This window comes from Mustela erminea, chromosome 14, assembly GCF_009829155.1.
Source record: "Mustela erminea isolate mMusErm1 chromosome 14, mMusErm1.Pri, whole genome shotgun sequence".
Taxonomy (NCBI): domain Eukaryota; kingdom Metazoa; phylum Chordata; class Mammalia; order Carnivora; family Mustelidae; genus Mustela; species Mustela erminea.
The window spans coordinates 77567846-77595001 of record NC_045627.1 but is presented as its reverse complement, the minus strand read 5'-3'; the positions used below and the strand labels follow the sequence as shown (position 1 = coordinate 77595001).

General features: G+C 38.6%; 1 protein-coding gene across 1 annotated transcript in view; it reads right to left on the bottom strand.

Annotated features, from left to right (window-relative positions):
* Positions 1-27156, bottom strand: part of ATRNL1 (attractin like 1) — a 796208-nt gene that overhangs the window by 82536 nt on the left and 686516 nt on the right. The window lies entirely within an intron of this gene.

Sequence of the window (27156 nt, the reverse complement as noted above, 5' to 3'; positions counted from 1 at the left end):
AGTCTTTATAAATAATGAAATCTTGCCTTTGAACACAACAACTTAACCTAATGTTAAGTAAAATAAGTCAGTCAGAGAAAGACAAATACTATATTATTTTATCCATATGTGGAATTTAGAAAAAAACAGAGAACAAAGGGGGAAAAAAGGCACAAAGCAAGAAACAGACTCTGAACTATAGAGAACAAACTGATCGTTACCAAACTGAGGGGAAGTACGTGGGGGAATTGGTGAAATAGGTGATGGCGATTAAAGAGTATATATTTATTATTGAGCAATGTATAGAATTGTTAAATCACTATACTATACACCTGAAACTAACAAACCACTGTATGTTATCTATACTGGAATTAAAATTAAAAACAATAAAATTTCAAAAAAGTAGAAAAGAGTCAGAAAAGCTTCTGAAGAACAAAGAAAACATCAGTTACAAAGTTCATACATTTTATTGAGTATGTAGGTATCTTCATGTTATTAGCCAAATAAATAGGGGTCAAAAGAACAGCAAAAATATTGATGACATGTGAAGGAAGGAAGAGCACATATTGTCGGTCAGGCACTGAATTAAGCATGTTATGGACATTATCTCTTTCAAGCTTTACCCCATTTCTAAGAAATAGATAGTATTATCTCCATTTTATAGAATGAAAAAATTAATCTGACAAAGGCTAAATGGTTTCCCAGAATAAAATACCTAGGAAGCGGTCCACAGGCATCTGAGTACATTTCTGGTGTTCTGACCATTAAACCATACAACACTTTCTACTTAGTTTGGGCCTGTAGGTTCTGATTGGGTAATATGGGGACCGCACAGCTTATACTTAAATCTGTTGCATTTCACTTTGTTTCCAAGATTCCCAGAATCTGGTTTTCTACTTTGCCTTTCAATGTTCCTATGACTGAACGTTGCAGTAAGAAGGTCCTGGTCTTTAATGGTTGGTTTTATCTAACCTTGGACTGAGACAAACTCTCTGCAAATGAACTCAAGTCTCTTGATGACCAGATCTCAGCCCATGCTGCCCTATCTTTGGAATGCCAACAGACAGTCCTCTGGCTCCCTATGAATCACTGGCCTCACTTCTGACCCAAATCAGTTTCTTCCAGTCTTTCCCCCCAGTTAATTCCTGGTCATCTACTCAGGGAGACTGACACAATTTTTAATCAGGTATGTATTTGTGCAGTAATTTGTTGATGCCTATCACCCACACCAGACTGTAAGCCCCGTAAGGGCAGGGACCATGCCTGAACTAACACCTAGTTAAGTACTCAGTGCATATAAATAAAACAAACTATGCAAAACTCTTAGCACATAGCAGGTACTCAATACACATTAGTAATATTATTTTATAAATGACTGAAATTTACTTATATACTTGGATATTTACATCAATCCTATGTTTGTCTCAAGGACTGATATCTCAGTATAGAAGGATTTCTTTCAAAATCCCTTTCCTGACTATTTTTTGGAAAAAATGGGCCTTAACTAGATTCCTCTACTGGTCCCTTGGGATTACCTAATTTCAAAGAGTTATCTGACTCTCTAGTCCCTCTTCTTCCCCAGATTGGGTCATGGCAGTAAACTTCAATTGTCTGAATGCTTTATTTATATAGATTACATAATTTTAAATGATTCCTTGCTTACTAAGATCTTCAGGGTAATTCTAACAGCTCAACAACTTTATTCAATTAGAAAAAAGCTCTCAAATAACTTATGTTAAGAAATTTTCTATTAACATAAAAATCTCTTTAACGAGTTCACTCATAGAGTGAACTGTATAATGCTGAGATGCACAAAAAATAAATGATTTATTAATTAACATAATTCAATTTTGTTACCAAGTCCTATCAATTCCTACTTTGCAGTAACTTTCAAATTTATCAGATACTCTCCTTTTCTACCACTATCTGGGCCCTTACCTACTTGGATTACTGTAATTTTTTCCTAATTGGTCTTCAACTTTAAGTCTTGTACAACTGAGTTTGCATAAACTGCAGCAAAGCTAATTTTCTTAAAACTCTTAATTTTAAGATCAGTCTTTATTCTTTTATCCAATTCCCACCAGATAAAATTCAAGTTCATCTGGGGAGTGAGGACCCACCTACCATTTTCTTCCATTTTCCATAGCAACCCTCCAGTTTCACATCACTCTGACTTCTGACTCTTCTTTGCTTATGAACCCCTTATGAGGTTTAGAATGACCTTTTCCTTCTATATTTCCTTCTATATCATCAAAGTGTTGACAGGTTTGGTTTCTCCTGAGGCCTCTCTTCTTGGCTTGCACTTGGCCGCCTTCTCTCCCTGTTTTCAAATGGTCTTTCCTCTGTGTGTATACACTCCTGGTGTCTTATCCCCTTGTTGTGTATATACACTCCTGGTGTCTTGTCCTCTTGCTATAAGGACACCAGTCCCCACCCTATGACCTCACTTAACCTTAAATACCTCTCTTAAGGCCCTATCTCTAAATACAGTCACACTAGGGGTTAAAGGTGCCACTTATGAATTTGGGGAAACACAAATCAGTCCATAACATTTAATAAAAGTTTTTTTCTCTCTCATTTTTCCTTTGTAGACATGGAATTTTTATATATTTATTTATTGTCTGCCCAAGGAAATGATAGTCTTCTTCAGGAAAGTAATTATTTAAATTTTCTATTCCTAAAGCTTATGCATTAATTAATATTGTAGTAATTTCCTTCTTCAATCGTGTCCACTTGAGAAATTGACTGTTAAGGAACTCCTGTAAAGGTAATCATCTTCATGTCTTAAGTCAGTAATGAGAACAACCTATTGGAGCAGCCTAAAATCATGCAGGACCTGATTGCCAACAGATGATGTTATCTGCTTCAATTAATACTGGTCGGTATGAGAATGGAGACTTCGGTTGAAAGGTAGGTCAATAATTGACTCTCTCTGCTTGACTTATTTCACTCAGCATAATCTCTTCCAGTCCCGTCCACGTTGCTACAAAACTTGGGTATTCATCCTTTCTCATGGAGGCATAATACTCCATAGCGTATATGGACCACATCTTCTTTATCCATTCGTCCATTGAAGGGCATCTTGGTTCTTTCCACAGTTTGGCAACCGTGGCCATTGCTGCTATAAACATTGGGGTACAGATGGCCTTTCTTTTCACTACATCTGTATCTTTGGGGTAAATACCCAGTAGTGCAATTGCAGGGTCATAGGGAAGCTCTATTTTTAATTTCTTGAGGAATCTCCACACTGTTCTCCAAAGTGGCTGCACCAACTTGCATTCCCACCAACAGTGTAAGAGGGTTCCCCTTTCTCCACATCCTCTCCAACACATGTTGTTTCCTGTCTTGCTAAGGAGAGATGGAGAGGAGAGGGAGTTGAGGAAAATTGGAAGGGGAGGTGAACCATGAGAGACTATGGACTCTGAAAAACAATGAGGGTTTTGAAGAAGTGGGGAGTGGGAGATCGGGGTACCAGGTGGTGGGTATTAGAGAGGGCACGGATTGCATGGAACACTGGGTGTGGTGCAAAAACAATGAATACTGTTATGCTGAAAAGAAATAAAAAATTAAAAAAAAGAAAGAATGAAAGAAAGAAAGGTAGGTCAATCAGTGAGGTAATCTTCAAGGTGGAAGAACTCAGTCCAGCAAATACAAGGCATCTCTGGCTGTGGCCCTTGCATTCTAAGAAGCCATAGAGTAAAGACAAGATGTGGAGGGGGATGTCACCGACAGGCAAAAAGGCAACAGATCTTCTCCAGCAGGTTGTCAGAGAGACAGAAATCACACCTGCCCCGGACTGAGAAGCATGGTGAGCTGTGTAGGAGATAAGGGGATGGGAAAGATCTTAGAGAGGAGAATGGTGGTACTACCTTTGGGCATTATTGTAGGCTCTCATTTTGGTTCTCCTAGATCTATTGCTTCCAGCAATTCAATATTCAGAACCTTTGTTTTAGCCATTTTAGCAGTTGTTTGTATCCAGATTGACATCCTTAACTGATGAATCACTGGAATTACTGAAAACTTTCTTAAAGAATTTACAGTATCATTTTTCCTACCTGAACATTAAAATTAATTATGAAAGTCTGTAGGTGTTCAGAAATTAATCTTTGGGGCACCTGGGTGGCTCAGTGGGTTAAGCCTCCGCCTTTGGCTTAGGTCATGATCTCAGGATCCTAGGATCAAGTCCCGCATCCGGCTCTCTGCCCAGCAAGGAGTCTGCTTCCCCTTCTCTCTCTGCCTGCCTCTCTGTCTACTTGTGATCTCTCTCTGTCAAATAAATAAATAAAATCTTAAAAAAAAAAAGAAATAAACTAATCTTTGAATAAATGAATGAAAAGTTGCCAGTATATTTTACTAATAGATCATCAGTGGAGTAGATCCGAAAATAAGGCTTTGGAGCAACAAAGTGTTTTCTCTTGTCTCAAAGGGCCCCCCTTAATCCTTCTGTTCCCCAACCAGAAACTACATTAAGTTATAGAATTTCAGACCTGAGCAAGTTAGGGGAAGTATTTTTTGGGCGGAGTAGGGCAGTGATGAGAGAAAGGCCACAGGTCTAAAGTCATAAAGTATACAATTTCTCACTCTAAACAGGAGATGTTTTGGTCCTCCTCAAATTCACTTTTGGGATGGATGCAGTAGGGTATGAAATACTCCTGAAGACTCCTCTGCCTCTTATTTGCTACCCTGCAGTCTAATCCTGGTTCCTGAGCATCCTTGGCTTGGCAACAGCTTTCTGTCACTGTGGCATCACTGGTGACTTTATAAGAACAGTTTCTCTGCTGACAGCACAGTCAGTACTGTATGAAGGTCACGGAGAAGCAAACAGGTAGGGAGACAAAGGAACCTCTTTCTGAAACCAGCCACACTCAGCCTGTCCTCTCAACTGATGACGCGCAGCAGTTGTGCTGCTATTGTCTCTCATGTCCGGGTACTTATCTCATAACAAGGCAAACAATGAAAGGGCACTGTGAAATACGATCGGAAGGAACTCCTTAAATGGCCCATAAATAGTGTGTACAGCTAGATTTTAAGGAAGAGCAGCCACGCTGTAATCTTCGAAGATTCCCGGAAAATCTAGGCTTCCGAGAAATCTGGCTTGATTTACATAAACAAATCAAGGAACTGCTTTTCTCGTGGATTCTTTCTCATTTCTCTGACAAATGCTAGAAAAACTGGCAAGTTGAAGCATCTGCCAGATTCACAGTTGCTCTTTCTCTGGAGCTCCTGCAGTCAGGCTCTAACAGTGTCTCCAGGAAATGGCAAATATTCACTTTATTTCAATTAGTTTTCGCCACACAGTCCACTGCCTCTTCAGCCAGCTCAGAAAACATGACTTTTAGTATTGCTTAAGCTGCTTGACTTGGGAGATAAGCACTGAACTCCTACCTCGTCATTCGCTAGGAAGATTGGGTCCTTTGTGTCTTATCGGTTTACCTGCTGGTATTTATTTAACGTCGTTTGTGATGAGCTCTCACTTTTTCCTGTTCATTTGAATTTTGACTTGATATTAATTTATCTTTATCTTCTGATTAACACAATTCTACCTTTGTGACCTAGAGTCCGTTTTTTCTTTGACTAGGCTCTTCTAAATACAAAACTCAGAATTGAACAGTGTCCACTTTGGAATAAGACTTTTAAATGGGTGCAGCTTTTGAACTTTTAACAAGAGAAAGCTCTGACATCTTTCTGTCAACATTTTCCTGAACTACAAATTGCTCATGCATTAGAAATTCTGTAGAAATGACATAAAAAGGCTATGAAGCAAATGTATTCTTGTAGTGCAGGTCTGCAAGTCAGGGTAATTTCAGAATATACCGCATAAGCTGAAAAGATGGCAGATGCAAGAATTGGATTTAACCATAGATGATAACCCAATTTTCTCCATAGGGCTGTAACTCAATAAGTCTTTAATGGCTTCTTAGATAAACAGATGGATGTCATCAAAAGGCACAGGATGATAAATCTGATTGGTGTCTGAATAATTTGCACGGCTTTATCCCCAAAACAAGTGGGAAGAGAAAAATGGGAAAACCCACCCTTAAGCCCCAGCATGGGAGTTTAAATTATTTGATTAGGAACAGTTGTATTTTCCCAGTGGCATAATATTGAAAACAACCAGAATGGCAAAGTGTAGGAAGTGCAATATATCTTTTTAATGAGGGTTCTTCTTCTGAAGATTTATACTGGTTAGTTGAGCTGTGTTTATTTCTATTTAGTTGACTCAGTTTATTTTCATACAGATTTCCAAATATTCAATTAAAGCCCTTTGGAAGATTATGACTTTCAATTATCCTTGATGGCCTACAGTTTGTATACTCTTAAGTCCATGGCCCAATTTGTGCTGGTCAAGCAGTTCCTGGTTCTTTGAACAGTCCCTTTACTTGGATGCTTTTTTAATTTAGTTCACTTGTTTATCAGGATCACTCAGTAGAATTAGATTTCCAGTAGTCCATGGTTGGAAATCATATTCTGACCAAATCTTTCCAGGGCTGAGCCTGTCAAATGCTAAACACACATGTATAACTCAGTGAGATTTGTGCAGATGAATCTAGGAGAAATGGTATGGCTAAAAAATGTTCTGAAAGGAAATAAACCTTTTATTTTCACTGCCATTGTTATATTTGGGTTGTGAGATTATGGGAATGTGCTATGGTTTTTAAGTGTTACTTTAGGGATTTCTTTACCTTAGACAAGATAGAGGGCTAAATTCTTTAAATGTCTGATGATAAAGTATATAATTTCTTTAATGTTGGAAGGAAAAGTGTCTGTTGAGATGATGATGCTAATGGTCTTTATCTTTAGTATAAGATACAGCTTTCAATATTTCTGAGAGATGCAAAAGTTTACTTAGTAGAATTACCATAAAAAACCTTTTCAAAGATGGACCAAGAATATTCCTGAGAACCTACTTAAAAAAATGTTTTCCTTTTATCCACAGAGTCTAGGAAAGTGATTTTTTTCTTTTAAGACTTTATTATTTGAGAGAGAGAAAGAGAGAGAGAGAGCGAGTGCATGAGTGAGGTGAAAGCCAGAGGAAGAAGCAGACTTCCTGCTGACTAGGGAGCCTGCAGGGCTGATCCCAGGATTTCCGGGACTCTAGAATCATGACCTGAGCCAAAGGCAGATGCTTAATCAACTGAGCCACCCAGGCACCCTGAAGCAAGTACTTTAAAATATTTTTATTAACTGACATTAGTTCATGTGTTGAAGTTAATTCTTAGCAGCTGGAAATAATAGGAGATTTTTATGTAGCACTTACTATGGGCACTTGCTAAGTAGTAAGTTCCTAGCATTTTACACATATTAACCTATTTAGTCTTCATGACAATCCTAAAGGGAAGGACTATGAGTATCCTCAATTTATAGATGAGAAAATCAAGGCACATATATATTGAGTAAACTGCCCAGGATCACACAGCTATTAAATGATAGAGCCAGGAATTAGACTTTAGGTGGTCTGGCTCCACAGTCTATGCTTTTAACCATCTTAATGTTTTACTGTCTTTCATAAAAAGCTTGATTGATGTACAGAGATAGTCTTGATATTATCAGTAATCAAGTAGAGATGGATTGGTTAGGCCCCTCTGAACATAAGGACCTAAGTCTCTGCTTTGGAGTCTGGTTACTCAGTTACGCAGGTCTGGGAGCTCAGAGAACAAATGCTCCATCAGGAAGAGCCTCAGATGACCAGTGCTCCCCTCAAATGCTTTCCGGATACAGGTGGGTTGTAAATAACCAAGCACGTCCTACCAAATGTCCTAGATACATATTGGCAACCTTACTACCATTTCTCCATATGCTAATGGATATTTTAATCTTCATTTCAGATGCTTTCTACTATACTTTTCCTCGACCAGCCCTCTGTGGATGTTCCCGGTATGCCAAGTGCAGAACCTGTCACTAGTCAGTTGCAATTAATCCCTTTGTTATGAAGTCTGACTGTCTATGTCCCATGGGCATTTTCATTCGGGAGGGAATGTGGCCGTAGTTTACTACAATGGTTTTTTTTCATGATGTTTGAAATGCCTCAGTTGACTAAATATAAATTGGTAAAATTTTCCTGAAAAGCAACTTAACAACATGTGTTGAAAACCTTAAAAAAAAAAAAATTCATTCTTACCTGCTTCCGAACTAGTATTTTTTTTTTTAAAGATTTTATGTATTTATTTGACAGAGAGATCACAAGTAGGCAGAGAGGCAGGTAGACAGAGAGGGAGAAGCAGGCTCCCCGCTGAGCAGAGAGCCCGATGCAAGGCTCAATCCCAGGACCCTGAGATCATGACCTGAGCTGCAGGCAGAGGCTTAACCCACTGAGCCACCCAGGCACCCCCAGAACTAAGTATTTTATCCTAAAAAAATTATCAGAGATTTGGACAAAGGTTTTACATAGAATCTGTATCGCAGCATTATTTACACCACACACACACACACACACACACACACACACACACACACACAAGAATGGAAGAAGAATCCAGGGAACAACATTATTTAGGCAAGAAGAGGAGAATAATTAAGTTTATGGTATCCATAAAATGCAATACTATGCAGTCATTAAAATTACGTTTCTGAAGAATTTTTAATGACACAGAATTTAATACTCATTACATAACATTCAGTGGAAAAGCAGAATACAGAACTTCATTAAAAAATGATGTTCCTTAAGTAAAAAGAAAAGATACATAAATATATCTAACATCCTGAGAGGACATATGTCTTTTGTTAGTTATCTCTGGGTCGTAAGACTTTGTTTTCTCTTTTCTCAATTTTTAAAAAATAAATATTAATTTTATAGTCACAAAAACCAGCTGATAGGATGAATACCTGTGAGCTACAGGGAGAAGAACTGGCAGACATTAGTGTGTGTGGTGGTGGTGATGGTGGTGAGAGGCAGACAGCACAAGAGAAACACGGCCTCCTTTTCCTGCAGAAATATCCCGATTCCCCTGCACCTTCCTCTACCTCCCCAGGCCTTAACACCTGTGTATAAGAAAGGGTGTATTCAAAGGTACATACACATCTACAAACACTTGATTACCAATCTCAGGTAGCTCCTTCCCATAAAGGCTGGGATGCCTGCCTGGTTACTAGAAATATAAACTGAGTCAAATCATTGCAATGTGATTTTTAGGCAAATTACTCAGAAGCCTGACTCTGATAACTCTTCCATAATGGGGCCTTAATTCTTCAGGTTGAAATGAGGCTGGAGTCTCCTTTGGCACATGTCTTCACAGATTTTTGTAATGCATTTTATAGGTGGTGCCACTCACTGGCTTTTCCTCCTTTCTTTTTACTGAACAAGGTCCTGTCTACATTCTGGCTTCCATTTAGTGAGATGAAATGTTATTAGAAATATGAAAACATTAGCTCAATTGACTCTCCCCTCCTTCCTCTGCCACTACAGCTCAAATCCTTGTTTGGGAAAGCACATGAACCAAGATGAGAAGAATTCTGACATTTGAGGAGGGAAAGAAGAAGGGCATTCCTGGCAGAGGGGAGAGCATAAGCAAAGGTCTATCAGCTGAGCACGGCAGGCTGTGTAGGGCAGAGACTGAGTATTCTCTTTCCGCGAGGGTAGGCTCTGCAAGTGGTAGTAATGGAGAAAGGTGGTTTGAGGCCAGATCCCAGGGGCTTCTGGTTACGTTAGGATGATTCCAAACATCAAAGTTACCACTCAAGAGATTAAAGATTTGCCACCAAGTATATTCAAGAGAATATACTCTGGGCTTTGAGAGCAATTAGAAAGAGGAAGCCAAAAATTCTTTTGGGTAATGTCAGTATTATGTGAAACCCACTGGCCTGGGAGAGAGAAGACCTGGGGTCACCTGCTCGTTCTGCCAATAATCAGCTATATGCTCTGGAGCAAACTGTACACCTTCTTTAGGGCTTCTGCTTTCATATGATAAAAGTACAGGGATAGAATATTTGAATTCATGCATTCATTCACTCAGCTAAGTATTGGCCCATTGTGTCAGGCACTATGCTGGACATGGAGGACACTGTGATAAAGAAAGATGGTCTTTGCTTGCTTGGAGCTCACTGTCTAGTTAGGGAGGAAGACAGATAAATAATGTTTAGTCTAATGAGTGGTTTAGAGATATATCTACTCATATAAGTCTATTTAACCTTCCAAGGTAACAGCCTCAAAGGGGGCAGCAACCAATTCAACGTATAAGCTCTAGTATGTTAGTGTATAAAAATCAATCATGCTGTGGCCACATTCCAAATGCTAAAAGGAAATTAAGATCTGGAAATTATTACAGTGAGAACCTGTGTAGTCTCATTCTGTGGATATGTTTAAAAATGTGAAATGGATGCTGCACGAGACAGGGGGCTGAACAAGATGAACTCTAGTTGTCTGATCCTGTTATGCTAATGATCCTGAGATTGAAAGAGAGGAAAGAGGGCCAGTGCAGGGAGCAAAACACATACCGGGAACCCGAGACAGCTTAGCAGGCTGCTGCTTCCAGTAAGTAGGCTTTGACCTTGTTCGGTACCATTTTTCTGCTACTAAAGATCGTGTAAACAAATGGGGGCGTCCTCTGATGATACGGTAGCGGAGAGACATTAACGCCTACGCAGTTAGTTGGTTGGTTGAAATTCCTAGATGTGTTACCAGGTCAGATGTGTTACCAAGTCAACAGGTGACAAATGGAATATAGTTGTTCTAAGAAAATGTGACAGTGGAATTTAGTTTTATTAAACAGCTAACATTTGTAATTAGAATGGTGATCTTTACCATTACCAATTTAACATGGTAATAATTTTTTAAATAATTTTAAAATAATTTTTTATTTTTATTTATTTTTTTATTTTTTTTTTTAAAGATTTTATTTATTTATTTGACAGACAGAGATCAGAAGTAGGCAGAGAGAGAGAGAGGAGGAAGCAGGCTCTCTGCGAAGCGGACAGCCTGATGCGGGGCTCGATCCCAGGACCCTGGGATCATGACCTGAGCCGAAGGCAGAGGTTTTAACCCACTGAGCCACCCAGGCGCCCCAATAATTTTTTATTTTTAAAGGAAATATCTATAAATCTATAAATATAAATATGACTATAAATATAAATACATACATTATTGAATTGGTTGCTGCTCCCTTCAAGGCTGTTATGTTGGAAGATTAAATATACTTATTTGAGTAGATACATCCCTAAACCACCCATTACATTAAACATATATATAACAAAATATTATATAAAATTATATACATATGTATATTTATAAATTTTACTGTGTGAAAATATAGGGATTCCAGAAAGGCAGTTATATTAATCTTCGAGGTCAAAACTCAGTTACTATGGTAAAGGTTTGGATTTATTTTTTCATTAGCATTTTATCGATTGGACCAATTAGTCTGAGCAAGCCTGAAATTCCCAGGATTTCCAAAACTGACATCTGTGCCTTCCTTAAGCTGCTGGTGACACACATGATGTAAATTTACCAATTACAAGACACAGAGAGGGCTGCGCGTTAGCAACAGCGAAGCCTTGGGTTTATATCTGAAGCGCTCTGGGACAAAGGATAAAATAATGTTTGATCTCTGAATCACTCTCTAAAATCCCTTCTTTCTTTTTGCTCTACCTTTTTTTTTTTTTCCCCCAAATCACAAAATAGAGCAAATTAGATGTAAGCTTAACATATTTCATGTAAGTGCCTTTTTTGCCTTCGTACTTTTCCATGCTGTTTTTAATATTTTCCTACTGGGGAACCAGTAGAATATAGGGATTAGTGGCCTAGGCTTTAGAGTCAGAAAAAAAAATGGGGTGAAATCCTGAGTTTATCAGTTACTACAAGTTTTTGAACTCAATTTTCCTTGTTTGCTAAGTACAAATGGTAGGATCCAACTTACAGGATTAGTACAATATTAAATGAGAAAACTCGGAAAATATTATTACAGCAATGGACTCATAGTAAATACCCAATAAATTGTATGTTTGTGTGTGTGCGTGTGTATGTGTGTGTGTGTAGTTGTGTGTGTATATCTTTGCTCATTTCAGACATTTGCATGCCACTGAATATATTTTCTAAATTGAGAAAAATCAATAAGAGAAATGATATTTGCATCAGGATGCTACCTCTCCCCCGGTAACTTTTCTTTTCTTTTTTTTTTTAAAGATTTTATTTATTTATTTGACAGGCAGAGATTACAGGTAGGCAGAGAGGCAGGCAGAGAGAAAGAGGAGGAAGCAGGCTCCCCGCTGAGCAGAGAGCCCGATGCGGGGCTCGATCCCAGGACTCTGGGACCATGATCTGAGCCTAAGGCAGAGGCTTTAACCCACTGAGCCACCCAGGCGCCCCCCCCCGCCCCGGTAACTTTTCAACACAATATTTCCAGATCAAAATAACTTAAGAATATTTTTAATAGAAAAAGCTTCTTCGCCTTTTCATGGTCTTGGGATGACTAATTTCTTTAAACATTTTCAAAACTTTAACAAAAAGTAGGTAAAATAGGGCTCCTGGTTGACTCAGTTAAGTGTTAAGTGTCTGGCTCTTGATTTTAGCTCAGGTGATAATCTCAGGGTCATGAGATCAAGCCCCATGTCAGGCTCTGTGTGGGGGGCTAGAGTCTGCTTAAGATTCTCTCCCTCTTCCTTTCCCCCTCCCCAGCTCTCTCTCTCTCTCTCTCATCAAGAAATATGGTAAAAGATATGAACAATGTAGTAAATATGCATCATCTTGTTTTAAGTTTATTAGTCTTGCTTTCCATGTTGCATTAGAAGTCCTACACTTCCTGATTTATACATTAAATATGATTTAAAGATGAAAGACAGAATTAGAAAAAAAAATCCATGAGGTATAGCATTCTAATGAACAAAATAAAAATGAACATGCAATTCAAGAATCAAAGGAGAAAATTCTAAGAGGATAGCATCAAGGCATTCACAAGATTTGCTCATTTTCAATGTCTTTAACGTGTGAACAAGTAGCCTGGCCGACATGACCTCAGAGATTTCAACGATAGGACAGCTCAGCATATGGGGCACAGAGACCAGGCTTTAAAACCAGCTCTACAACTTGCTTTCTCTAAAATCTTCAGCAAGTAAAAAATTTTTGGCAAGTAAAATAACCTTTTGAAGCATGGTTTCTTTAGCTGTAAAACAGATAATTTCACCCATGGGTTATAGTCAAAAAATTAAATGGTTTAAATATACATAAAGCACCTGGGACAGTGGCCATACATGGCAGATGCTCAGTAAATCGTGGCTACACCTAATGTTATTATTTAGTTATTGTAAGTGAAGATATGTTTTTGTATTTATATGTTAAACATCACATATTAATGGCTAGATATTTTTTTCACCATTTTGGAGGTATGTTTGGGATGGTATGCCTTAATATAAACTATGTGGAATATATAAGGTTCACTTTGGAAATTTTGAGGAATAGCTTCAAAGACTGTGGCAGCCATTCCCTTGAGCAGCTGAAACTCAGATACAGAAAGCCCATGTGGTTGCTGACTGGAAGAGACCATGGACAGGGAAAACAGTGCTTTCAAAATCTGAGCCCCAAACTGAAAGTCACAAGGACAGATATTCCAGATTGCATGAGTGGTCTGTCATACAGCCCATAATCTATAGGTTAACTTTTGGAATAAGACCCAAATGCGGAAGAGTCCTGAAAATGTGTTTTACTAGCTTTTCACGTTAAAATAATTTTAGACTTACAGAAAAGTTACAAAGGAGTACAGAGTTCTCATTTGCCCTTTACTTGGCTTCCCCTGACACTGTCCTATCAAATAATGATCAAAACCAGAAAATGAATACTGACATAGTACTATTGAGTCAACTATAGGCCTTATTTGAATTTCACCAGTTTTCCCTCTAATCTTTTATTTCTGCTCCAGGATTTAATTCAGGATCTGACTGCATGCAGATGTCGTTAGCCTCTAATTAGTGTTAATTCCTCCTTCCTTGTCTTTCATGACCTTGACACTTTTGAAGACTTTTTGTCAGTTTTGTAGACTCTCCCTCAATTTAGATTTGTTCTGATCTTCACTCATAATTATATTAGTCTTATGCATTTAACGAGAACAGTAGTGATGTTTTTGGTCTTTTAGGGCAACATATCAGGGGGTGTATGATTTCTTTATGTTTTATTACTGATGATAGGATAACCCTGATCATTTGGATAAGGTCATGTCTGCTACATTTTTCTACTACAAACTAATTATTTTCCCCTTTGTAATTAGAAATGTCTTGTGGGAAGATACTTTTGAGGCTTTGCGAATGTGCTGTTTTACATTATATTTTCTCCCATTAATTTTAGACTCCATAAATTGTTCTTGCCTGCAGTAATTACCACTGTGGTATTTGTCTAAGATGACTTTTCTATCTTTCTTATTCTTTGTATAACCATTAACTAGAATTCTACTGTAAAGAGGAGCTGTTCTTTCTATGCCACTTTTTAACTTATTCAATTTTTATATCTATGTTAGTAAGGAGTTGTGGGCATTTAATTTATTCTCTGAGTCATAATCCAATGGTACATGTGTTTATTCTATTGTTCATTATTCCAGGTTTGGCAGATGGTTGTTCCTTCGAGGTGGACTCCTGTGTCTTTCCGACATGCCTTCATAACTTTTTGAACACTTAACTTTTGAACCCTGGAACCGTAAGACGTCCCAAGCTCATCTTGCATTTTCCCTTCCTGGCCTTGGAGTCAACCATTTCTCTGGAAAGTTCTGGTTCCTTTTATTGCAGAATGTGCTTAGGAAACGCAGAGATGCGAACTCAAGAGTGTTCATTGTTACTGAGGTTATCCTTGCTTCCAAGCCCTCTCAGAGGACACAGTGAAGAAACACACATATGTACGCTAATCCACATACACACAGCTGCATTTCTACGTATGTCTTCATGTATGTGAATTAGCCCTTGCTGATGGTTCTAATACCAATTCAGTACCACAGGAATCACTCTACTCTTCTCACTTTATTTTTCTCTGAGAGTGAGAAACCCAACTCTCATTATCCACAAGGCATTTAATCTCTTTTTTTAACCATGGCATCGACATAGTGTCAGCATTGCAAACCCATGCCCCACCACCATTTCCAAAGAAACAGATGTACTAACTACAGTATAATGCTTGCAAATAGTTCTATTTGCTTTTAACCTTACAGCATACGATCAAATGTTATTTTGCCAAGTTACTTAGGCTGTTTTCTTTCCTATCCCCTTTGTGTAGGTATGTTACTCATTTGAAATGCATTTAGGTTGCTTTTTTTTATGGTTTGTCTTCCATTTTGGGTTCCCCATATCCTGATTTTCTTTGTTCATTTATTGGGATGTGAAACACTACAATGTTTCTAGCAGTATATAAAAAGGTACTCAAAGAAGTGTCAGTCTCCCCTCACCCCTCATTCCTATACCCCCTCTTCTATTTCTCCATTTTCGTATTCCATTTCCACTCCCTGTAGGTAACCAATCTCATTAGATTTCCCTTTATGTTTCTTGTATTCTGAAAAATTGAGTAGGTATCTGTACATTTTTAAAAATTTCCTTATTTCTTATATGAAAGATAGCATACTCTAGATATTCTTTTACACTTTATGTTTCTCACTTAATAACATATCCTGGAAATAATTTCATATCAGCTTATAGAGACCTTCCTCATCTTTTTTTTTTTTTTTTTACAGATGCACTGTACTCTATTTGTGGATATACTATAATTTATTTTATTACTTTCCCATGTACTCTCATGTAAGTTGTTCCCAATGTTATGTGATTAAAAACAATGCTGCAATGAATGTCCATGTATTGCCACATTACTGGAAGTATATTTTCGGGTATATTCCTATGAGGGGGATTTCTGGGTCAAAAGAGTGCAAGTGTAGTTTTGTTATGTATTTATTGCCAAATTCCCCTCTAATAGGAATGTACCAGTTTGCATTTTCACTAGCAATGTGTTGTCACACTTTTTAATTTTCACCAACATGATAGGTGAGAATACTTGCAATCCTAGAAATAATTGTAATGCAAAGGAAAAAGGAAGTGAGGTAAAGCTCAGATGGACAGAAAAGAGGCGTATAGAGAGCTAACATGGGACTTTGGAGTGTCCTGACAAGACTTTAAGTCACCTAAGGAGACTAGGATACAGGGATGATTCTGAAGTGTTTGGGAAAGTGAAAAACATTAATGCAAAGATGAAAGTGACCCCTGGGGATATAAAGGGGAATAGAACATAATCTGTAATGCAGTAAGCATAAGACAGGTTTAAAAAGATTGACTTGTTTTTACATGTAAGAGAAAAGGCTAGAAACAAATATCAAAATAGAGATACTCAAAGCATTTGAAAAATCTCAGTCTTAAAAACAGCTGTGATCTAAAAACCCACAACAAAGGATATAGAAGCTACGTAGCCAAGCAAGAATCAGAGCAGACTGTAAAAGAATGGTCAAGCAGCAGAAGCAGGGTCTGGTGACTCACTCCTAGGCCACCAAGAAAAGAGAGTAGAGACTCTGATCCTGCTTTAAGCACCCAGAACGAAGAGGAGCCTATGAAACATTTATTTTTAAGAAAAGAAAAAAGGATGGTCTTAGAAAAGGTCAAACCATGATCTTGTGTATGACCAAATCATCAAAGTAAGATTTTTATGTATGGAAAAAAATATTCAAAGACCCAAAGGAACTTGTTAAATGTAAGGGGTTAAAAAACCACATATTGCAAAGTGACCAACATGACTTGAGACAAGTAGTCCTCTAGAATGGGGCTGAAACAATGGGCTAGTTAGCAATGAAGAAACAGGTGATTTAACCTTGGTAGAGTTTTGACCCTATTTCAGAAGCCAAATTTTAGGCCAGAGATTAGGGAGGGTTTTTTTTTTTTTTCCACTTTTTAAAACTGAGAAACATATAGAATTAACTTATATTGTAATTATAATTTATATTATAATTCATTTATAACAAGTACATGGGAAAATGCAGTTGAAAATTCATAGTGAGCTTAAGAGCTGGACTCTGGAAAGTTAGCACCAGTAAGGACAGATGAGTAAGAGAAAGGAGTAAAATAATTAAGCACATGTGCTGACTTTCTATTGTGTTCTAGGTACCACTTAGCGCCCAGAGATATAATGATAAACAAGGGGAAAACTCCTGCCCTTAGCTTGTCTGAGTAACATAGAGACACTATAATAAAAATGTTATAGTAATAAACAAAAAATAAAGGAGTGGACTGAGGATGGAAACGGGTTTCACAGAGGAAGTGACCCTTGAAGTGACATTCCTTTGTTAGGAGGGGAGGTGTGGGGGTTGCTGTGTGTTGGAGGATAGTTTAGATAGATAGTCAGAAGGACTAGCACATGCTCAGGACAGGGGTGTGGTGTATCTATAACATCAGAGTGTATCTTAAAAATTACTTTAGCATCCAGCAATGTGAAGTATTTTTTGTCTCTCTAAAATTTCATATTTGCAGATAACACAAATGGGACATAGGGCATGAGAACAGAGCTTAGAATAATGGTATTAAACTTCAAAAAACCTTGAAACATCAGAGAAACTAACTGAAATGAACTGCCTCCTTTCCTTGTGCAAGAAAAACAGTAGGTATAAATGCAAAATGCAGAATGGCAGAAAGGGTCAGGAAAGGACAAAGGAGTCCTTCTGAACTGTGGGGGGAAAGTAACCAGCAGGGCAGGGCAGCTGGTTTTAAAAGAGATGTTAGCACTAAGGCATGATGACACTAAAGCCGGAGAGAGCCCCCTGGGTTCTAGGATGGTGGGCACTAAGAAAGTCTGTTCAGGTGAGCTTTCGTTTCTTCCTCTTTCGAACAAAGAGATAGAACCATCTCCAGAATCTCCTTCTATTCCATGACTCTTGAGCAAATGAGCTTTGGGAAGATTGAGGGACATTCTGAGAGCCATGGGATGACCCAAGCTGGAAGACACAGGCTCCAGAAGGCACGGATAGAAGGACTGGGAGCAGTTCGTTGAACCTGACCTGGGAGGTGATTTCAAAACTGCCTTCTACCACATGATGGATTATTATAAGGAATGTGATCAGCTGTTCTCTATTTCTGGAGGGATGAGAACAAAAACAGAGCAAAAACAAAACAAAAACAGAGAGAGAGAGAGAGAGAGAGAGAGAACACAAAAGAAAATGGGAAAATTGCAGTGAAGACTTTTAAATAACAGAACGAATTAGTCCCAGAAGTTATGGGCATGCCTTTTGGGAAAGTTTTTAGAAATTGTCTGTCTGTCCAAGATGATTCTGAGCAGGGTCACCAGCTGTGGCCGCAAGCCATTGGATGAGCCGGTGTCATTACAGTGCCCTTCCTATCTCTGTGTTTCTTCAATTTTATAATATTATGCATAAATAGAGTAATACCAAATTACCCCATTTATACATTTTATGTATCTATTAATATGGACAATAGTTGCCTTTCCATTTTACCAGTAAAGTTTTGAATACAAATGTGACTCAGCCTCTCACCATTACAGCTCTACATTCAGAGCTAATTGCCTCACAGAACACTTAAGGAGTCATTTTTCATTATGATGGTGAGCAAGGAGAAAGCAGATGGCACAGTCATGTTATTGATTTGATGATCCTTGCCTGGCTTGTTGAATAAATGGAACTGAATGTATGGTCACTGCATCTAGACTTTTAGGGCCTTCAAGGTTCGGTTCAAATTATGTCAGACAGCAGGCTCATGGGGCAAGAATTCATTCATTCCTCCAAGCCTTCTAAATGATAATTCCAGGGACCAAGAAGAACTTCTCAAACTGCTTCTTTGGAGTCGTGTTCTTAAAGAAGAGGATGAGCTCCTTCTTAAGTTTTGCCAACACTTTTTCTGCATGCCCACTCTGAACTTGCTGCCCACCAGTTATGGATCTAGACCCAACTTACATGGGCTGCCCTCATTGGCAAGTAATACAGTGTATAAAAGAAGGCAACTTACTCACTTTGCAGAGGACCATCAACTCTTTCCCTAAAAGTCCTTGGAGAGAGATGGTTCAGGCCTTCAGTGGTTAATGTTGTTATAATCAGTGTTTACCTTGTTTAGAGTTACAACACTACTATCATTGGTGCGAGCTTCTCCACTGGGCCTTTCATTAAGAATGAAGGGAAAGTCACACTCAAAGATGCCTTTGGTAGGTCCTGTGGTACCATTTTACAGTAAATGATAGGAGATTAAATCAGCTGTCAGTATAACATGGAATTTTTTATCAAAACTTGAATATACTCCTTCCAGATGAATTTGCTAAGGGACCACTGGCCCTTTGGAGTGGCCACCAGAAACATGTCTATGTGAAAAGAAGAAATTTCCAGGGCCCTCGACCCACATTTTCTTAGGATTTTATCAGTTTCCTGATAAGGATACATATTTTCTCAAGCCATTTAATTTTCCTTTTTGGACCTAGGGAATTTGTTTCCATCTGCCATTTCTGGGCTCTGGTGAAAGGTGTGCAGTCCTGCCTTCTGGCAATGCGGGGATTATTATTGTGGTCTTTTCTTGTCAGGCTTTACAACATGGCATAATAAGCATGAGGTAGGGGTGAATTCCCTCCCTCCATGAGAGATCCAGAGACCTTGGTTTTAGTTCCCACGAGCTGCGAGCTTGACAAATCTCTCCCCAGCTTCTGGCTCTCCAGGTTTCTTTGTTTCTCTCTTCCTTTCTCCCTCCCTCCCTTTCTTTCTTTCTTTCTTTCTTACTGCAAAATGCAGGATAGAAGTAAATGGTTTTTAAGTTCAGTTCTAAAGCTCCTAAACTTTTTAAATTGTCTAACACTCAGAATTACCCATCTATCCTTGTTTAAGGCAGGTGGCCTTCTGCTAAATTCCCCTAAAGCATGTAAAGCAGGACTATTTAATTCATGACCAATTAAAAGTGAAACATCTTACTAATTGGAAGCTTTGTATAGAGACTGTCATGTCAACCAGCATAGGAAACACTGGTTGGCTGATTTAGGCTTTAAATTTTGTTCATCTCTGCAAAATTCTTATTTTCTTGTTTTGTTGCTTTGAAGGCAACTTACTTATACCCAACAAATTTTGATTTTCCCCTTTGGCTTTGTAAGTTGATTTGTTGAGCTGCTTAGTTTTTCCTATTTTTCTCTTTGACCACAGTAATTATTTCCCAGTCAATTCTAGAAATACCTGAACAGAGTGGCAGGTGGGGAGAAGAAAAAGAAAAGAAAAATGTGTTGGCCATGCTTTCAGTGCCGGGGGTCTCACTTTTCACGTCCATAAATTCTGACTTTTCATGTGAGTTTATTTCTAATTGCTCTATCTTCAGAGTATTTGAGTTAACTTCCAGGCTGTTTCACTTACTTCTACTGCATATTTAATTAGCCATGTTCACTATTCTTCATGTTTCTTGTCCTTATTTTCTTCTTTGTTCCTTTTGCACATTAATTAATTTCTCTCTATTACCAATGACACGAAGAAAAAAATTAAAATCTCAAATGGGAAGACCATGGCCATGTCACTTCACAGAGACATTGGGCAGGGAAGGAAAGTCTCCACTATCTCTCAAAGCATATAGCTAATGGCCTTTGACCATAACCCACCCCACTTCCCATAAGGAAAAAGAAAAGATTTGGATAGAGCATTATGGTGTGAGATTTTCTGGTGTTAAATTCTGTCTCAGTAACTTATTTACTGTGTGGTTATAGGAAAGTTGGCTTAAGCTCCGTGAGTTTATTTTTCTCACCTATGAAAGAAAAGTTATATTATATGCTTCATAGGGTGATGATAATTCAAAGAATGGTAATGAACATAGAGCAGAATCACAACAAATGGTATGTGTTAATAATAACTACAATAGCAACTGATAGTTTTTACTTGCTAGATGCATTTTGTGAGGTTATCTTTCCTGATTTTAACTAATATGTAGACATCTATTCCGTAAGATTTAAAAGTTGTTTTTCTGGTCATAAAAGGTGGAACCTAGTTGTGCTCTCTCAAACTGAAATAACACGGTTTTGTAAAAATCATCATCAAAAAAGAAATCAACATTCAAATAATAAAAAATAGAATACATTTATGATAGGTTTAGTACATGCAACATTGGAAACATACAGTGCCTTATTTTTTGTGTCATAGTCCCCTAATATTCTGATTTTCCTTAAACCTTAAATCTAAACAACCAAGTTTTAATATTTTTCATCAAAGGTGCAATGTTGAGTTTGATTTGAGTGTCCAAGATCTGTAACTTGAATGCTACATGAATCATAAATACATAAAATCTAGTCTATCAAAGATTATTGGCCTGAAGTCAAATTATAACTAGTAAATTGTACATTTGTATAGTATATAACTATAGATTTTCAACATATTTTTGGTGAAGAAGTTCTATAACTTAGGGATAAATAATTTTATTCACCAATTAAATATTTATCAAGCAATTACTAAGTACAAAAACTTATTAGAAGCTGGGGAATCAAAGACAAAATAAGACACAGCCACTGCCCTCAGAGAGCTCACCACCGGGGAAGAAAGTTAAGGAAAGAACACAGTGACTCTGATACATGTTAGGAGGCAGTAATGAATTGATCTGGTAGATCTATGGGACTTTAAGGAGAGTGAGGTCACATGTATATGGAGGAGACAGAAGTCTTCGTGGAAGAGGAACTGGCTTTTGAGCTGGGCTTTGGAAACAGGCAGCTAAGAGGGAGAGCGTGCCTCAGGTATGAGGAACAACAGTGTGTATGCCATACATACACTCACAGAATCATAGGAAGAAACATACATGTGGAACTACAGGCCTGGCAGCAATCATAAAAATATACCATGTGGTCATCTTCTTTACTTTATAGACGAGAAAACTGAGGGTCGAAGAGGTTAAAATAACTGCCCAAGGGCAGGCTCGCCCGTGGTGCTCCATAGGCAGCGCTGGCAAGATTGTGTGGGTGGATGCAAAACCTGAAAGAAGTCTGAAGAGAGGTTGAGGAGGACCTCACACCCCTGACTAGATGTCTGGACTTACATCAACAGGCAATAAAATGCCAGCAAAGGTTTATGAGGAAGAGAGTGATGTGATTAGAATTGTGCTCTCTTGGCCGAAGTCCAGTGAGAACAGCGGGTGCCCCGATGAAAAGTAGAGACAGGAAGAATGGCAAAAACAAGATGTCTGCCTTATCTGCCACAGGGGCAAAAGCTAAAGATCTTCATGATGATTTGCACACACGGTGGGAGAAAGTGAAGAAGGCAAGCAACTCCAGGATTTCAAACTTGAGCCACTCTGAAACAAATTTCACAAAAACAGTAGGGAAGTAGGCAGTGTGACAAGGAGAGAGGCAAGGAAGAATGACGTTATGCCTAAAAGGCAGCAAATCCAGGTTGCAGTGCTGGCGCTCCACAGGTGAGCAGTGCTGGCTGGAGATCCGGAGTCAGGGGTGAGCTCCCCTGGAGCGGACAGGGCACAGCCCTCGGGGGACAGCATGGAGAAGGACGAGAGGTTGGCTAAAGGACTTGAGGCACGTGAGGCAAACCAAGAACCGAAGGGAGGCGCTCCACGTCCATCCTCTGTAAGTAGGTGCCTGAGGTAGATCAAGGCACACCAGAGGGGAGGGTTTCCAGAAGCTGGAGAGGCGAGACAGGGACTATTCAACTGTCAAGCCAGACAAAGACTTGGTGGCAAGTGAGAACTGAAAAAAGGAGATTTGAGTGACTGTCATTTTGTTACTCCCTTAGAAGGATATTAAGCTTAGTGACCGTATAACTCTCTCTAGTTATAGCACACACACTCTCTCTCTATAGCACTGTTTACTCTGTGTCCATAGCACCTAGCACAATTTGTCTTACTGGTTTACTTGTGTGACTACTTACTTCATGTTTATCTCCACACATGCTGTACCCCCTAAAGGGGCAGGAACTCTGTTTTTGTTCACCACCATACATCCAGTGCCTGGTCTATGGCAGACATATTTAAATATTTCTCAAATGAATAAAGGTAATACATGAAGATTCACAGTAACTATATAACTATACTTTGGATATAAGACAAAATTACTTTCTACGATTGATCTGTGGGCCTTTTTAATAGCAGGTGTGTTTTTGACACAGAGTCATGTTTATTAACAATATTCCCAGGTGTTTGGTTCTTTGTTGTTGCCTGGGCTCTCTGCCTAATTTTAGAGTTTATTTTGCCATGAAAAGCCTCTTCTTTCTTCTTTATGAAGATACATATGGTGTATGTAAATAATATTTGGATTTGAGGTTAAAAGGTAACTACCATGCCAGATTTTTCATAACGAAGACTTGATATGGTTCAGTAATTTTATTCTTATTCCAACCACCTAACAGAGAGAGTGCTAAGATTAGATCAACAGGTGTGTTTCTACAAGTGTGAAGATACAGTGGCAAATTTATGGAAGGAAAATAGTCTCAAGGGATGAATAAACTCAGAAGATTCTAGAAATGTGAATTAGCTTAAAAACAGGTTTCAGAGGAAGAGAGTCCCATGCTGAGAACCTGCACACCCAATCTGTCCCTGGAACTGCAAAGACCTTCTATATTTCATGGGTGCTGTGGGATAACAATAGCTACTTTTCAGAATCATTAAGAGGCTTAGACCAATGACTGTATGGAAAGCACCTGAGACAATGCTCAGAATTACTTCCCTTTCTCCCACCTCTTTTTCATTCAATTAAATCAAAGTCTCTTTTGTGTCATCGTTATCCATGACACTGTAAATAGACTATCATTTTAAGCATTACACAGTATTTTAGATTTTTAAAAATAATCTGGTCATCCTGTCAAAACTTCTAAGCCTAAAGAAAAAAATAGAACCAAAATCTTAGCTTTTCTACAGTGTTCTTTTTGGTAATGTTAGACTCAGTCAAACGTGAGGCAAGACCAGGACAAAATTCCATCTTTAGTTGAAGCACATCGCTTCTTTTTGGCTGTGGACATGTGGGTCCCTGGGATTTTTAATCCAGTGAGAAGACTTAATTTGCTACTTATTAGTGAGAATCCATAAACTATGAAATCCATAATCTTCCATCACAAAGTGACAGCAATCATTATCATTTTCAATTTATGCTTTTGAAGAGCTCTATTTACTTTGTCCACATTTCATCTTAATGTGACTCTAAAACGCTTGGGGACCTTGCCATCCAAGGTGACTGGAGACATGCTTCGTTGTTTAGTGTCATGCAGCAGTTACTTGGCGGGCCCTGTTTTCCTGGGGATGTCAGTCTTTCAACCATCTTGAGGTCAGTAGAGAAAGTGGTGTATAGTGCACAAATTGTCAACAGCAGAAATCCCACGTTAACCCAAAGAGTCTGGCATGGCTGGCCACAGTTTCTCACAAAGAATAATGAAGCAGCAGGTTTACGGGGTGGGGAAGCTGGGAACCTAATTAGTCCGGCTCCAGGAATGCCAAAAAGCCTATTTAATATCTTTTGCTTTTACTCTTCTAAGCCACCTAGAGGGAAAATTGCTCACAAACACCTAATTTCATTACATTAAAAAAAGAAAAAAAAAAAGATTAGTGCACGGGGTAATCTGATGGAGGAATCTGCAGCTTTTCTTTCGATCTCTGTTTAGAAGAAAGCCATGGAAAGGACTTCAGACGTTTTTAGACCCTTATTACTTGCTAAGCATTCCGAAACTACTTTCTGGTGGAAAGAGAATGAACCAGAAAGACCATGTCATATTTTAAATTAAAAAAATAATTACTAGGGGTGCCTGGGTGGCTCAGTGGGTTAAATCCTCTGCCTTCGGCTCGGGTCATGGTCTCAAGGTCCTGGGATCGAGCCCCACATCGGGCTCTCTGCTCAGCGGGGAGCCTGCTTCTCTCTCTCTCTCAGTCTGCCTCTCTGTCTACTTGTGATCTCTCTCTCCGTCAAATAAATAAATAAAAATCTTGAAAAAAAATTACTAGCTGTTGCTCAAAAGAGATGGTGAACAACCTAGCACACGTGCATCTCCAAATCATGTATTTGTGGGTGCTGACACTCAGTTTCAGAGAGAAGACCACCATGCTCCTCAGATGTTCCCGCTTTCTCTTTATCCCCAAACTGACCCTTGTCTACAGGGCTTTCATTCATGCTAATGAAGAAAACCTTATGAAAAGCATCACTCAACATCTGGAAAGCTACATTTCAAAAAAGGGCCTCGTAAAAAATGTTGAGACTGGGCTAAGGACTGCAAGAGAACTTTTAATCTAATAAATAAGACGTACTAGACACTCAATAGATATGCTAATATCTGGAGACATAAAGTCACTCAAGAGCCAGGAGAAGGCTCCTAGCACCTTGTTCATCCCATCGTGGGGATGGTGCCAGGAGCTGATCCATGAAGCTCCTTCTCTACCACCATCATCATGAAGAGTGTTTTTGAACTGCTTTCTGTGTGTAGGGCACTGGGATAAGCACAGGCACATAGACGAACTTCTTGCAAAGATATGCGGTAAACCAAACTCTAGAAATGAGATAACCAATGTCAGCACTTCCTTTCCAAGAGCCAATATGGTTCTCAAATGATCCCTGGAATGCATTTCTTCTCAAGTAGTAGATGGTACTATGTTAAGTTTTAATTGGCTGTGTACACACCAAGTATCTTGATGAAGAGTAAAAAAATAAGTCATATAATTTGTATGTTGGTGTCAGTATTTGCCTTATTTAGGGAAAATGGAGACGTGAACATTAGAAAATTTCTCTCTACAAACACTGCCTGTTTTTTGTTTGTTTGTGGTGGCAGGAAGTCAGGAGCTTTTTTTTTTTTTTTTTTTTAATTTTATTGTTTCCTAACATCTTACTATAAAAATTTCAAACATGTAGCAAAGTAGAAAGAATTTTAATGAGAGTATTCCCACCACCTGCATTCTACCATTAACAATTACTTGACCTGCTTTATAATATAGCTTCCATCCGCCCATCCTACCTCCAATCCATACATCAATACCATGTTTTTGATGCATTTCAAAGTAGACTGCAGACAGCACATAATACTGTTTTGAAGTAGACTCGAAGAGTATTCCTAATCCTATAAAAACACCTAGAAAACATTTATGAGTTTTTTTTTAAACAAAGAACAAGTGCATCCTGAATTATGCACACAGATTTTCGATACAGCTCAGTTGACAGGCTCTGAGAAAGTATGGTAAGTTAACTCAAAATTTTGTCTACCTTTATCAACGCTATAGTCATTTTCAGTGTACTCCCTCAAATGCTGGGCTTTGTGAAGACACGGGCTATGGAGTATAGAGAAATAACCTCTCTGCTATGTAGCATCAGGGAAAACTACCTGGCATGTTGGTTGTCAGTATTTTTTTTCTCTACACTCCAGTAGTTTCCTAATTATTCCTTGAATTTCCATAGAAAATAGATTACTATGCCTCAATTCCATCATTTGCAAAGTGAGTTTTATACTACTGATTGCACGGCTTGTCATGAGGATCAAATGCAAAAAATAAGAAAACACTGTATAGATTAAAGCACTATGCGCATCTAAGGTAGCATTATTGTTAGCAATCATAATGCATCTGCAATAGAACACAGCTAAGGTAATGGGCCACACTGCCACTGGGTTCTTTCAAATCAGTCAAAAAGATTTCAAAGGTTAAAGGGACAGAGTATTGGCAGTTGCCTTCACTTTGCCCATTAGTACGTCATCTTGTCAAGGATCCAGAAGAACCTCAGTATATATCACACAGACCTGTTTTCATTAGTGAAGGGTTTGCTTTGGAAATCATCCCAGCCCTAAAACAATACTTCCATTAGCTGGGCACAGTACCTACAATTATCCATCTTATCTGACCCGTGCCAAACTATTTTACTTGCTGCATCCCATTTACGTTTACCTTGGTAGATCTGAAAGAAGAGCAAGTCATTCACTCAATATATGAGAAAGCACAGAGAACGTTCATTTCTTTGAACAAACACCTACAAATAAACTTTGTGGAGAAATTCCTGCAACAGGATATCATCAGGTACCGTAAGTGGCAAATCATTTTTAAGAGATGGCAACCCTCCGTCTCCATACGGGAAAAAACTCCTGTTCTAGGAGTATCTTAAGCTTACAGGGAATAAAGTAATACAGCTTCCATTTCTGTGTCCGGTTGGATACAAATCAAGAAAGTGAGATGCAAGGTCAAGGCTAGCTAGGGAACCAAGAAAAGATAAAATAATCAGGGAAGTGAGTTCAGCATCAATTACTGTTATTGAGAACTTGCCAGATCTCTGGCACTTTTTGCCAGAGAAAGATTGGAAATTACCCTTACCCTCAAAAAGCAGCC